This window comes from Salmo trutta, unplaced genomic scaffold (assembly GCF_901001165.1).
Source record: "Salmo trutta unplaced genomic scaffold, fSalTru1.1, whole genome shotgun sequence".
Taxonomy (NCBI): domain Eukaryota; kingdom Metazoa; phylum Chordata; class Actinopteri; order Salmoniformes; family Salmonidae; genus Salmo; species Salmo trutta.
In genome coordinates, this window is record NW_021822906.1 from 75,500 (window position 1) to 89,802 (window position 14,303).

Consider the following 14,303-nt stretch of genomic DNA (forward strand, 5'->3'; position numbering starts at 1 on the left):
GCAGTGTTGGGGACAGATATGCAGGGACAGACTGGCAGAGACAGGGAGTCTCAGGTAAGTTTGTTGAGTCATTGTTTGGCAACATTATGAAAGGTTCTCAATTTTTTGGACTTGTAAAATAGGAACATAATTGGAAAATGCCATGGATACCCCCACTCTCAACTTAAACTGGTGACTGAACTAAGATTTGTTAAAGGCAATGGTATTGCTGTGATTAGTTGTGTAGTTTTGGGTACCGGTAGTTAGGAGTACGGCAAACACCTTATTTCTTTGGTTCCTCAATATACATTTACCATATTACAACGTAGGCTATGTGTTACAGTACTAATTTTGGTGTCCCCTTCAGGAATTGCTCTTGAGAAAATGTAATGTAATTGTCCCCTCCAAAGTTGATATCAGATTTTCGCCCCTGCGTGTACCCCAGAGAATGAAAGGGGTTCTTCAACCAAAGAAATCCACAACATTTTCGGCAGTGTTGGCCATTCTACCATTCTGGAGGAGATAACTGCACACTCGCGCTGGTAACGTTAGCTAGCTAGCTACTGGAGTTTGTGTAATTTATTTAAATTTGCCTTGCTAACAGCACACAAAAATAAAGTTCTAAAACCAACAGGGCAAGGGGCGAGGGAAGAATTATTCAATTTTAAATGGGCCGCCAGGAAATGTATCAGCTGTTCATCCCACGGTTGTGTTTTCAGTCATCATGGAACTGTTGTGTGTGCCTTATGCGCTAGTCAATTATGATTGCATTTCATATCTTGGCTAGAAGACAACGCCCTAGCAGACATCGAATGTTAGCCATCCTACTGTATCAGGTAAATCGAAAATTGCAATGTATAAGTGATGTAAGGAAGGTTATATGCTTTAGTGTCGTTGACTATCATTAAATGTGAAGACTGTATATTATCAAATCCATTCTCTATGTGTAATTTTACTACGCGATAAAACTAATCATGTAACTTTAACGAGGAAGTCGGGGCACCACGGAAAAAAGTTGTTTATAGTGTCAATTTCACAAATATAACTCCTCAGATATTTTCATATCTTATCAAAACAGTCGCTTATTATTGAATTTCATTACCTCATCAGTGTTATTACTGAATGTCGCAAACCCTTGGATATCTGCACGAACCCTATCACAGTATCATGAATCAGCAATATACAAATTGGCTTAATGATTTATTTACTAACTTAATCAATCATAGAATTACATAAAACACACTCACAATTAGTTCATACATGGGTTACTTAACATGTTGTTGTTTGCCAGGACCTAGGCCAGGACCTAGGATCAAGGGAGATACTAAAGTGTTTTAGTACTATATCTCTTGACACAATGATGAAAATAATCATGGCCTCCAAACCTTCAAGCTGCATACTGGACCCTATTCCAACTAAACTACTGAAAGAGCTGCTTCCTGTGCTTGGCCCTCCTATGTTGAACATAATAAACGGCTCTCTATCCACCGGATGTGTACCAAGCTCACTAAAAGTGGCAGTAATAAAGCCTCTCTTGAAAAAGCCGAATCTTGACCCAGAAATTATAAAAAAACTAATCGGCCTATATCGAATCTTCCATTCCTCTCAAAAATTTTAGAAAAAGCTGTTGCACAGCAACTCACTGCCTTCCTGAAGACAAACAATGTATACGAAACGCTTCAGTCTGGTTTTAGACCCCATCATAGCACTGAGACTGCACTTGTGAAGGTGGTAAATGACCTTTTAATGACGTCAGACCGAGGCTCTGCATCTGTCCTCGTGCTCCTAGATCTTAGTGCCGCTTTTGATACCATCGATCACCACATTCTTTTGGAGAGATTGGAAACCCAAATTGGTCTACATGGACAAGTTCTGGCCTGGTTTAGATCTTATCTGTCGGAAAGATATCAGTTTGTCTCTGTGAATGGTTTGTCCTCTGACAAATCAATTGTACATTTCGGTGTTCTTCAAGGTTCCGTTTTAGGACCACTATTGTTTTCACTATATATTTTACCTCTTGGGGATGTCATTCGAAAACATAATGTTAAATTTCACTGCTATGCGGACGACACACAGCTGTACATTTCAATGAAACATGGTGAAGCCCCAAATTGCCCTCGCTAGAAGCCTGTGTTTCAGACATAAGGAAGTGGATGGCTGCAAACTTTCTACTTTTAAACTCGGACAAAACAGAGATGCTTGTTCTAGGTCCCAAGAAACAAAGAGATCTTCTGTTGAATCTGACAATTAATCTGGATGGTTGTACAGTCGTCTCAAATAAAACTGTGAAGGACCTCGGCGTTACTCTGGACCCTGATCTCTCTTTTGAAGAACATATCAAGACTGTTTCAAGGACAGCTTTTTTCCAACTACGTAACATTGCAAAAATCAGAAACTTTCTGTCCAAAATTGACGCAGAGAAATTAATCCATGCTTTTGTTACTTCTAGGCTGGACTACTGCAATGCTCTACTTTCCGGCTACCCGGATAAAGCACTAAACAAACTTCAGTTAGTGCTAAATACGGCTGCTAGAATCCTGACTAGAACCAAAAAAATTGATCATATTACTCCAGTGCTAGCCTCCCTACACTGGCTTCCTGTTAAGGCAAGGGCTGATTTCAAGGTTTTACTGCTAACCTACAAAGCATTACATGGGCTTGCTCCTACCTATCTTTCCGATTTGGTCCTGCCGTACATACCTACACGTACGCTACGGTCACAAGACGCAGGCCTCCTAATTGTCCCTAGAATTTCTAAGCAAACGGCTGGAGGTAGGGCTTTCTCCTATAGAGCTCCATTTTTATGGAATGGTCTGCCTACCCATGTGAGAGACGCAGACTCAGTCTCAACCTTTAAGTCTTTACTGAAGACTTATCTCTTCAGTAGGTCCTATGATTAAGTATAGTCTGGCCCAGGAGTGTGAAGGTGAACGGAAAGGCTGGAGCAACGAACCGCCCTTGCTGTCTCTGCCTTGCAGGTTCCCCTCTTTCCACTGGGATTATCTGCCTCTAACCCTATTACAGGGGCTGAGTCACTGACTTACTGGTGTTCTTCCATGCCGTCCATGGGAGGGGTGCGTCACTTGAGTGGGTTGAGTCACTGACGTGGTCTTCCTGTCTGGGTTGGCGCCCCCCCCTTGGGTTGTGCCATGGCGGAGATCTTTGTGGGCTATACTCGGCCTTGTCTTCGGACGGTAAGTTGGTGGTTGTAGACATCCCTCTAGTGGTGTGGGGGCTGTGCTTTGGCAAAGTGGGTGGGGTTAAATCCTGCCTGTTTGGCCCTGTCCGGGGGTATCATCGGATGGGGCCACAGTGTCTTCTGATCCCTCCTGTCTCAGCCTCCAGTATTTATGCTGCAGTAGTTTGTGTCGGGGGGCTAGGGTCAGTCTGTTACATCTGGAGTATTCTCTTGTCTTATCCGGTGTCCTGTGTGAATTTAAATATGCTCTCTCTAATTCTCTTTCTCTCTTTCTTTCTTTCTCTCGGAGGACCTGAGCCCTAGGACCATGCCTCGGGAATACCTGGCATGATGACTCCTTGCTGTCCCCAGTCCACCTGGCCATGCTGCTGCTCCAGTTCCCACTGTTCTGCCTGCGGCTACAGAACCCTGACCTGCTCACTGGACGTGCTTGTTGCACCCTCGACAACTACTATGATTATTATTATTTGACCATGCTGGTCATTTATGAACATTTTAACATCTTGACCATGTTCTGTTATAATATCCACCCAGCACAGCCAGAAGAGGACTGGCCACCCCTCATAGCCTGGTTCCTCTCTAGGTTTCTTCCTAGGTTTTTGGCCTTTCTAGGGAGTTTTTCCTAGGGAGTTTTTCCTAGCCACCGTGCTTCTTTCACATGCATTGCTTGCTGTTTGGGGTTTTAGGCTGGGTTTCTGTACAGCACTTAGAGATTTCAGCTGATATACGAAGGGCTATATAAATAAATTTGATTTGATTCTCTCTGTTGTCGCCGGTCCATCTGCTGGAGGGAGTCGACAGAAAAGTCTCTGGTTGCGTTCCTAGTGGATACGTCAGGCATACCCATGTTGTGGCATAGAATAGATGTTTCGGCGGTTGTCGGTATTCTTCGTCCTAGGCTACGTACATTTCCAGCTGCAGACTGAAAAGGCCTCGTATAACATTTGCTCCTTCTGTGGCAATGTTTTAGAGTTTAACCATTTCTAGCCGTGTAACCAACGCTACACGCTGTATGGTCTTAGAAATTCAACCATTTGCAACCTTAGCTTACACCGTGGTTTGCCTGGTCTGGTGTGAATAGCGTCACGGGGGCTTTTATACTTGGGTAGAAAAGGGGCCATCTCATCATGTTTGTGGTCACCTGGGCGTGGCTACTGACTGTGCATAAATACCATAAAACAACCAATTCTGATTTAGAAGACTAAATCACATTGTTATCTTTTCAAAAGTATTCTGATACTTATTCATTCATCTTATACAACATTCAGCTGTAAAACGGACAGCTGGGAAATGTACACTTTAAGAGATACAGTAAAGTGTGTTTCCTGTCCTTCATGAGATCACCAAATGAAACACACTTGACATGACTGTCCCTTAAGTGTCCACGGACCATTCCCACATTCTCAAAAATAGAAATATTGTTTCATTCTCCATTTTGGGGATTAGGAGTTTTTTTTATTTACATTTGTTTCTACTTACACTTGTACGTTGACTTCTCCATATTAATGTTGGTTTTAAGTTTTGGCTGACTTTGCTTAGCGGATCATCATCGCAAATTGAATTATGGGGCAAATTGTACATTCGCAAACTCGATTGTACAATTGTAAGTGTAACTAGGCAAAAACAGAGGTGATTATGAAATTAAATAATTCATCAGGACGTGTATCATGCTGTGAAGATCCTCACAAGGCATTTTATCATGTATATTAAGTCTTCAAATGTAAGGCATTGAAAGCATTCTATATTTGCAGTCTGTAAATGTATTTACAAAATTCAACATGGCTGCCTATTCAGATGCCCTAGGAAAGTTGTGTAAATACAGAGAGAAGAGTAAGATTAGAGTAAAATATACATACTTGTAGCACATTCATATTGTACCATGTATTGTTAAATTTATACATTTAAATTGCAGTAACTATTTAGTAATTGAGCCTTGTTTTTCATCGGTTCATTAAAGAATAGGTCTTAGATTAAGTGGTGGTAAACTGTAAAAGTGTCCAGGTGTTTTTTTTCTCACGCTCTCAGACTAAGGCTTAGTGCCAACTAGTTACGATTAGATGGACACTACCACAGCATATAGGCAATGCAATATGTGTTGGTTATATGTGCACTTTCAGTACAACATGAAAACGTCTATTAACTGTAATTTATGTGTGTTCTGATAATCACTACCTCTGGTGTGTAGTATACAAAACATTAGGAACACCTCACCAATATTAAAGAACAGCCTCAATTCATCAGGCATGGACTCTACAAGGTGTTGAAAGTGTTCCACAGAGATGCTGGCCCATGTTGTCTCCAATGCTTCCCACAGTAGTCAAGTTGTCTGGATGTCCTTTGGGTGGTGGACCATTCTTGATACACATGGGAAACTGTTGAGCGTGAAAAACCCAGTAGCATTGCAGTTCTTGACACAGTCAAACCGATGCACCTGGCACCTACTACTATACCACTCAGTAAGTATTTTATCTAGGTGTCTTTCAATGCTGATGGTTGGAGGTCCAATACAAAATATTTACTTCAACTTGAGGTTCTGCTGAACATTAACTATATGAAATGGAATGAAGTGGATGATATAAGGGTGATGTTCAGCAGTCCTTTTGGTGTTTCTTTTAATAGAGAAACCCCTAAAACTATTGTAGTTGGAATATTCATATGTGTAAACATACTGAATTATAATTGGATGCATTTTACCGCCGTATCATACTGTGCTATGATTGGTTAAGACCACCCAGAGGGTTAGGTCATGGTCAGTTGATCATGGTTGGAGATAAGTGAACATGCAAGTTGTAGCTAGCTATAAAGAGCTACGTTAAGAAATATCCTGTAGTACTGCATTTATTATTTGTACAAAGAGTACAAAACAAGACAGTAGTGATATGGCAGGGTTCATGTTCATTTGTGTGCCTTTGAAATTTTTCTCTTGCATTACTGATATCGAATAACGTGTTCCATCATGACCTGTTACATGACTCTTACCACTTGATCCAGTTGTTTATGCAAAATAGGTAGTAATTTATGGCTTCTCTTTACTGTGCACAACGACCAATTATTATAAAAATGTTTTGGTGATTTAATCAATTTTTCGTGATATCCAATTGGTAGTTACAGTCTTGTCCCATCTCTGCAACTCCCCTACGGACTTGGAAAAGGCAAAGGTCGAGAGCCATGCGTCCTCCGAAACACAACCCTGCCAAGCCGCACTGCTTCTTCACACAGAAGCCAGCCGCATCAATGTGTTGGAGGAAACTGGCGAACGCAGAGTGCATCAGTTATTTGGAATGTGATGATGACATTGCAGAGGAAGACAGTGTGTGGGAACAAAAATGTTATGAGCAGAAACAGCCAGGGCAGGGCTAACATGGGTACACTGACCCCCAAAACAAAGCTCTTAACCATACGGGAGAGGGATACAGGAACTAACCCCTCCACTTGATTCTGGGCAGATGCACCAAACAGTACCAGCCCCAGGATGGTGTACAACACCCCTGCACTGATAGAGAGCAGGTGAAATATGAGGAGGAACCAAACAGTGTCCACACTCTTCTCAATCCCACCAGAGGAGCACCAGAACCCCAATGCTTGTGGTGGAAGGAGTATGTGATGAGCTTGTGTACCACAAAGAAAGAAGAGAGGATTAAAACTGAAATTAACGGCTTGACAGACATCAGCGGCATTGATGTGTTGTGCTCTAGCTTGCTGCTGTAGCCTACTGGCACCATATGTTACGTCATTAACTTTAACTACAAGTTGTAGCAAGCTAGATAACGTTACAACAGTCCCATACAAAGTAGCTAGCTAGCTACCGAGCATATGATTCTTAAATCACCCAGTCCCTCCTTGCTAATTTACCATGCCCATTGCCAAAAACTTTAGTTCCAAGACTGAAGGCATCCTCTGATAACCTGAAATATGTAATGACAATAAAGAAAACAAATTACACTATAATAACAGCAACAATGACACTCGTTAACCTCAACTCAGGAGTAAAACTCTTGAACCTCTGAATTACAGTTGTGGAAAATTCGATCCAAAGATTAAAGGCAGAGACTATTTAACAATATAATAAACATATTTAATACAAGCAGCAGCAGAGGAGATCCACCTCTAATTTCACAGCAAGGAAGAAATGGTTACATGTCCCTTATATAGTGGGAGGTGATAATACAATCATATTGTTTACACAACAGTTCTTCTATACATCAATAGTTCTGGAACACAATGGCCTTGTGTTAGGGTGCAGACATACAAGTAGTCTATGAAACGCATAACATCACAGTCCAACACAGAACATATCCCTTGAGAAGTTACAACAGCTCACCCCAAATTCTTCCACCACAACATCTTTCAAAACTGATTTGATGCTCAGTACATATTTGTCAAACTAATACCAGTGGATAATCAAGCACAATACAAACATTTCAGTTACGACACCTGTCCTCCAATATTGCACAGCACTTTAGCTAAGACAGGGAGGGAGTTGATAGATTGCTAAACCAAAGCAAATGTAATGGACTTCCGCATTTGGATTAATCACTTTTTTTAAATGTATTTTTATTAATCACCTTCACAACCAAAGTTATTTGATGCGTAGATCATGAAGTGCACTAAGGCAGTGCTGCATTTAAAGACACTGCCACCTGCTGGCTTGTGCCTGAAATGTGATGATCAGAGTCCTCAACAGCCCATTTGAGTTTGATAGAAAGCGAGATAGATATATTTGACAGTTTAATAAAATAAAATGTGTCAGGGACAACACAATAAAGTCAACGACTTCCATTGTGGTCCCTTAATGCTTGTTACTACTCAATGTGCAAAATGAAACAAAAATGTCAAGGAATGGTTTCTTCCTATTGATATCCTCTTGGCCATCTGTAAAACGTCACAACCAACCATCGATACAACCATTACTCAGTCAGTAGGAAATATGCACATCATTTCGTTATTCATCTAGCTACAACCAGTGAGAAGACAATACCACCAGTTAGGCTCCAAACAAGCCTTTTTCTTACGATGTATTATGCAGTCATGAAGCTGTGACGTATTATGATGTAACCAAGCATTATTCACTACAATAAACTGTGTTCCGATTTGATTTCATCTGTACAATCTCTTCTTCACTCAGGTTGTTGCAGGTAACCTTTGGCCTTTTGGTGCACAGCCTTCCCAACCGGTATATATATACAGGGTACCACATATACACACAACTCTGTAAAAAAACTAAAGAGACCACTGCAAATGTTTCTTAAATAAGCATCTCTACATGTATGGCAGCCATTCCATTCCAGTGTCTGTTGATTTCCAAACACAGGCACACCTCATTCTGCTGAATGAGGTACTGATCAGGTGATCACCTGAACCAAACCTTATTTAACGAGGAAAAGTATAAAAACCACTGCTGTGGTCATCATTATCCTCTTGGCAATAGGAACAGCTGGATGGCAAACACAGTGCTAGTAGTACCTCAAAGTATTGGAAGCTAAAAATAACTATTGACCATGTCAAAAAGAGTTGAAAAGGAAGTTTTGATTAAGGAAAAAAAGGGTTCAATTCTGGCTTTACTGGCAGAGGGATACAGTAAGCGTCAGATTACTTCTATCCTTAAAATTTCAAAGACAGTGGTTCATAGGGGTGGCAGGTAGCTAGTGGTTAGAGCGTTGGACTAGTAAACCGGAAGGTTACAAGATTGAATTACTGAGCTGACAAGGTAAAAATCTGTTCCTAGGCTGTCATTGAAAATAAGAATTTGTTCTTAACTGACTTGCCAAGTTAAATAAAGGTAAAAGAACAAGGCCAAGCAGCAGACATTGGGGACAACAAAGCTACAGACTGGCAGACGGTGAAAACGACTCTCCACTGACTGGGATGACTGCCAACTCATTCGAATGTCACTCAACAACTGTAGGATGATATCAAATGACCTGCAAAAAGAGGTCTTCCTTCTGCTCAGACAATGTTCCCCAACTCTGAGGATTGCTTTTTCAAGTAGGACAATGCTCCATGCCACACAGCTAAGTTCAATCAAGGTGTGGATGGAGGGACCACCAGATCAAGACCCTGTCATGGCCAGCCCAATCTCCAGACCTGAACCCCATTGAAAACCTCTGGAATGTGATCAAGAGGAAGATGGATGGTCACAAGCTATCAAACAAAGAATTTTGCGCCAGGATGGCATCAAGTCACCCAACACCAACGTAAAAGACTGGTGGAGAGCATGCCAAGACGCATGAAAGCTGTGGATTGAAAATCAGGGTTAATCCACCAAATATTGATTTCAGAACTCTTCCTAAGTTAAAATATTAGTATTATTTCGAGGTCTGACAACTGCATCTTTTTTGTTATTTGATCCACTTGTCATTTTCTGCAAATAAATGCTCTAAATGACAATATTTTTATTTGGAATTTGGGAGAAATGTTGTCAGCAGTTTATAGAAGAAAACAAAAAATTTTCACTTTTACCCAAACACATACCTATAAATAGTAAAACCAGAGAAACTGACAATTGTGCAAGGGTCTCTTAATGTTATCCAAAGCTGTGTATACATACATACATACACACACACACACACACACACACACACACACACCACACACACATATATATATATAGATATATATATCCAATATTGATGGAAATGTTTCCCTCAGAAAGCAATGGATTGTAATAATGAGAGAATCAAAAGAGCTTTAAGACGCCGCCCTTATGTGGTAAATATACAATACATATCTGTCCTGTCTTTGTTATATTATCACCTTTTAAATTGAGTGATGTGTTGACGGTTGAATCCAGTGAGGGTTAGCATCCCTGATTCTGTGATGTGGCCAACCGGCAAGATGCACAGAAGAACAAAGCCTTTAAGTCATATCCGAACTGAAATCAATAACACATGCACATTAGTTATGCATTCTGCAATAAGCAAAGCAGTGTTTAATTCCTTCTTTACTGTTTACAGCCAATCATTGTGAGCTATGGGCAGGACCAAACATCTGGGGATGAATGGAACATCAATCCAGAGCCTCTCAGCCAGGTCATCTCTGCTGTTCCCATAGAGACACAACAGATATGAATCAAGAGATTGATCTATGGCCATTTTGGTTGGCTTGGTTGAATTGACAATCATCCATTCGAGATGCTAAAGAATCCTATACTATGGAAGGTCTTTAGCCCCACCCCTAATGTTATGGGAGTTGCATTTATTGCATTTTCAGTTACCCATGTATTACTCACTACTTGTACAGCCATGTTGGATTGCCTACATATTCTACATTTCCTTGAGGGTCAATGCCAGTGTATTCTATGGCTGCCATGAGTACATGCCTTTCTCTGTCTCCTCAGTCTGGAAGGGTGACTCGGCTGATGGAGAGAAAATATGATGTGACCTCATCCTCCAGTTCTGATGACTTTTCCATCTACTCCTTCACTGACTGTGAATCGGAGGTAAGAGTTGTACCCTACCGTCCATGTCTTTGTTGAGTGACATCACTGTGAGGAGGATGGTCTCTGACTAGTTGACTCTGATACACAGTGTGATGATGAGGATCATGAAAGGAGGACACCACCACTGAAAGTTGAGAATGGAAAGGTGACAAAGCTTGAAGTGAGGGATATGGACGAGGATGATCTGTCTATCTCCTCCCCCACACACATTTCTGAGCACCTCTCAGTGAATGTGGAGAATGGACTATGACCAGCTAGCTCACTGACACACAGCTTGATGATGGCAATGATGCCCCTTCTGAGGACAGTCCAGAGCCTCCAAATGAACCACAAGGACCACTGAAGGACCATCGACTGGTAGGCATCTTTTAAATTTGTGTGTGTGTGTCACATCTCAACGGTTTGACCCCATGTCTGTAGAGATTATTGTGGACAAGTTCAACATCCTCCTCCCTGCCTCTGTGAGTGCCCTGAAGAAGGTGTCATGCCAGATGGAGGTGGTCACCACTGTCCGGCCCTGCAGGCATCAGCTGGACAAGAAGACAGAGTGGACCAACATCAAAGAGGAGAGCCTGAGGCGGATTAAAGAAAAACCTGACCTCAATAGAACTCAAACGGGGCCTGAAGACGCTCAATGACGGTCAGGACATCAACCAAGAGAGGCAGAAGAAGAATGAGGGATGCTGTAGAGGATGGATTGCGAAGTGGATGGGGAGGAGGAAGGAGAGACTGAGGGATGAAGACGTGGCTAGGGAGCTCAAGAGGATGGGTGAGGAGGTGAGGGCACTGATCCAAGAGATGAAGAGAAACTGCAGCGAAGGTGATCTGAAGGCAGTAGACCTGGACAGTTGGCTGAATAACTGGGCGTTGAAAGTGGCATTCAAGAAATGCACTGGAGAGATGGCCGAAAATATAGACAGCATGGCAGAAATGCAAACCAGTATAGCCGAGAACAGTCTCCTCAAGTCATAAAAAAATAACAATGTCCAGAGCTTTGTAAGTTACTCCTACTTATTGAGTGTAGTCATGTATCTGCAATGTGTATAGTTTAGTTATAAAGTATATGTACAGATTGTTTTTAACGTAGCATTGTCCTGATATTTTACTTTACTTTCTGGTCCTACAAAGCCCAGTGAAGGTCTCTGGTCCTGTGTCTGGCAACACTGGCCTCTCTCCTCTTGTGACCTCAGCACCCCGGACCCTGGCTGAAGCCCTACGGGCCCTGCCCTCTGCTGTGGCCCTGCCCTCTGCTGTGGCCCTGCCCTCTGCTGTGGCCCTGCCCTCTGCTGTGGCCCTGCCCTCTGCTGTGGCCCTGCCCTCTGCTGTGGCCCTGCCCTCTGCTGTGGCCCTGCCCTCTGCTGTGGCCCTGCCCTCTGCTGTGGCCCTGCCCTCTGCTGTGGCACCTCCCTCCCCAGAGAATGTCCCAAGGCCTCGGACTCCTCTCAGCCCTGTCATTATCACTCCGTCCGCTACAGAGAACTTCCCATACCGCCACATGCCTCGCCTGGCCCCCATCACCAACCTGGGCCAGACCGGCAGGAAGCGGCTCCAGGAAATGGCAGGAGTGGCCCCACAGGTGGGAGGAAATACAAGAAGGGTATATTGGCCATATATCCTCCTACAGTATAGCATAGCTCTAGATATAGTAGCTCAAGAGAAGAGAACCCATAAGCTTACATTACTTTATCTCCTTGTCCAAAAAAGCAGAGAAGCAAGAAAAGGCCAGTAAGATGCAACCGATGGAAAATGTTGGAGAAAGTAAGGAGGAGGAAAAGAAAAAGAAGAGTCTGAGGAAAGGGTGGGGAAATAGAGGAGGGAGACGAGGAACATAAACAGGGAATACTAGACTAGAGAAATAGAATGAGGTAGCAGAGAAAGAGCAGCTATCTGATGTGTACATGGATATATTGTACTTTTCATAATAAAAAGTATGTTAATTGTCAAAACAATTTCGTTACCGATTTTACATTCCCTCAACCAGTCGCAGCTTGACGTTTGTCATGAATACTGCTCTGGAGGCAGAACTGCGCAATTTCCTCTAGATATGGCAGCTGCAAAGCCAAAATTGGCTATATCTTAAATATTTGTGGAAAATAATTGTGTTTTATGGACTTAATTTAAGGTAAGGATTAGCAGTGTGGTTAGGGTTAGGTTAAAAATCAGATATTATTGCTTTATGCCTGTGCCAGCTTGTGACCACTTTGCAGAACTGCCGCCAGGGCAAGATTCATGACAATAAATGCCAAACTGCATCCCAGTCATCCTCTCCCTATCTTTACAAGGCTGCAGAACATGCAAACTAGTGATGCCGGGATTGTCTCATAACCCGCAGTCCCCAGGCGGGTGGGTTGCAGGCAGGTTCAATAAAGTGACAACAATAGGCTACATAACAAAATCCAAAAATGTATAATTATTGTGAAATTTACACTAAGCGTACAAAGCATTAAAGACACCTGCTATTTCCATGACAGACTGACCAGGTGAATCCAAGTGAAAGCTATGATCCCTTATTGATTTCACTTGTAGATGAAGGGGACAGGACAGGTTAAAGAATGATTTTTAAGCCTGGAGACAATTGAGACATGGATAGTGTATGTCTGCCATTCAGAGGGTGAAGACAAAAGATTTAAGTACCTTTGAACGGAGTATGGTAGTAGGTGCCAGGCACACCGGTTTGTGTCAAGAACTGCAACACTGATGGGTTTTTCACGCTCATGTTCCACCAACCAAAGGACATCCAGCCAACTTGACAACTGTGGGAAGCATTGGCTTCAACCTGGGCCTGCATCCCTGTGGAACGCTTTCAACACCTTGTAGAATCCATGCCCCGATAAATTGAAGCTGTTCTGAGGACAAAAGGGGGTTGGGGGCTAACTAAATATTAGGAAGGTGTCCTTATTATTTTATACACTCAGTGTATAACCTATAGGCTATACTGCACAGTTAGGGGCCGTCTGTAAAGGTACTATCTTTACCAGCATCATAAAAGCTGATATTATTTCATGGGCCTATTGCAACGAAGATTGGCCACTAGAATATTGCCAGTTTATATTCATAAATAAAAGTTAACCTAATTTTACCTTCTGTTATAAAGACCATATTCAAATGTATAAAAATGAAAATAAAAAACGGTTTCCCATCTGAAGAGATTAAATTTAAAAAATGACTACAATAAGTGCCTATTAAGTGCCAAATAAAGTATAACAGGGTTTCATATTATATATTTTAACCCCTTTATCATCCCAATTTTCGTGGTATCCAATTGGTAGTTAGTCTTGTCTCATCGCTGCAACTCCCTACAGAGTCGGGAAAGGCGAAGGTAGAGAGCCATGGGTCCTCTGAAACACGACCCTGCCAAGCTAGACTGCTTCCTGACACAATGCCCGCTTAACCCGGAAGCCAGCCACACCAATGTGTCGGAGGAAACACCATACACCTGGCGACCGTGTCAGCATGCATGCGCCCGGCCCGCCACAGGAGTTGCTAGAGCGCAATGGGACAAGGACATCCCTGCCGGACAAACCCTCCCCTAACCAGGACGACGCTGGGACAATTGTGCGCCAACCCATGGGTCTCCGGGTCGCAGCCGAACCAGGATCTATAGCGGCACAGCTAGCAACTGCGATGCAGCGCCTAAGTCCACTGTGCCACTCGGGAGGCTGGGTTTCATATTAAATCATGCATAAT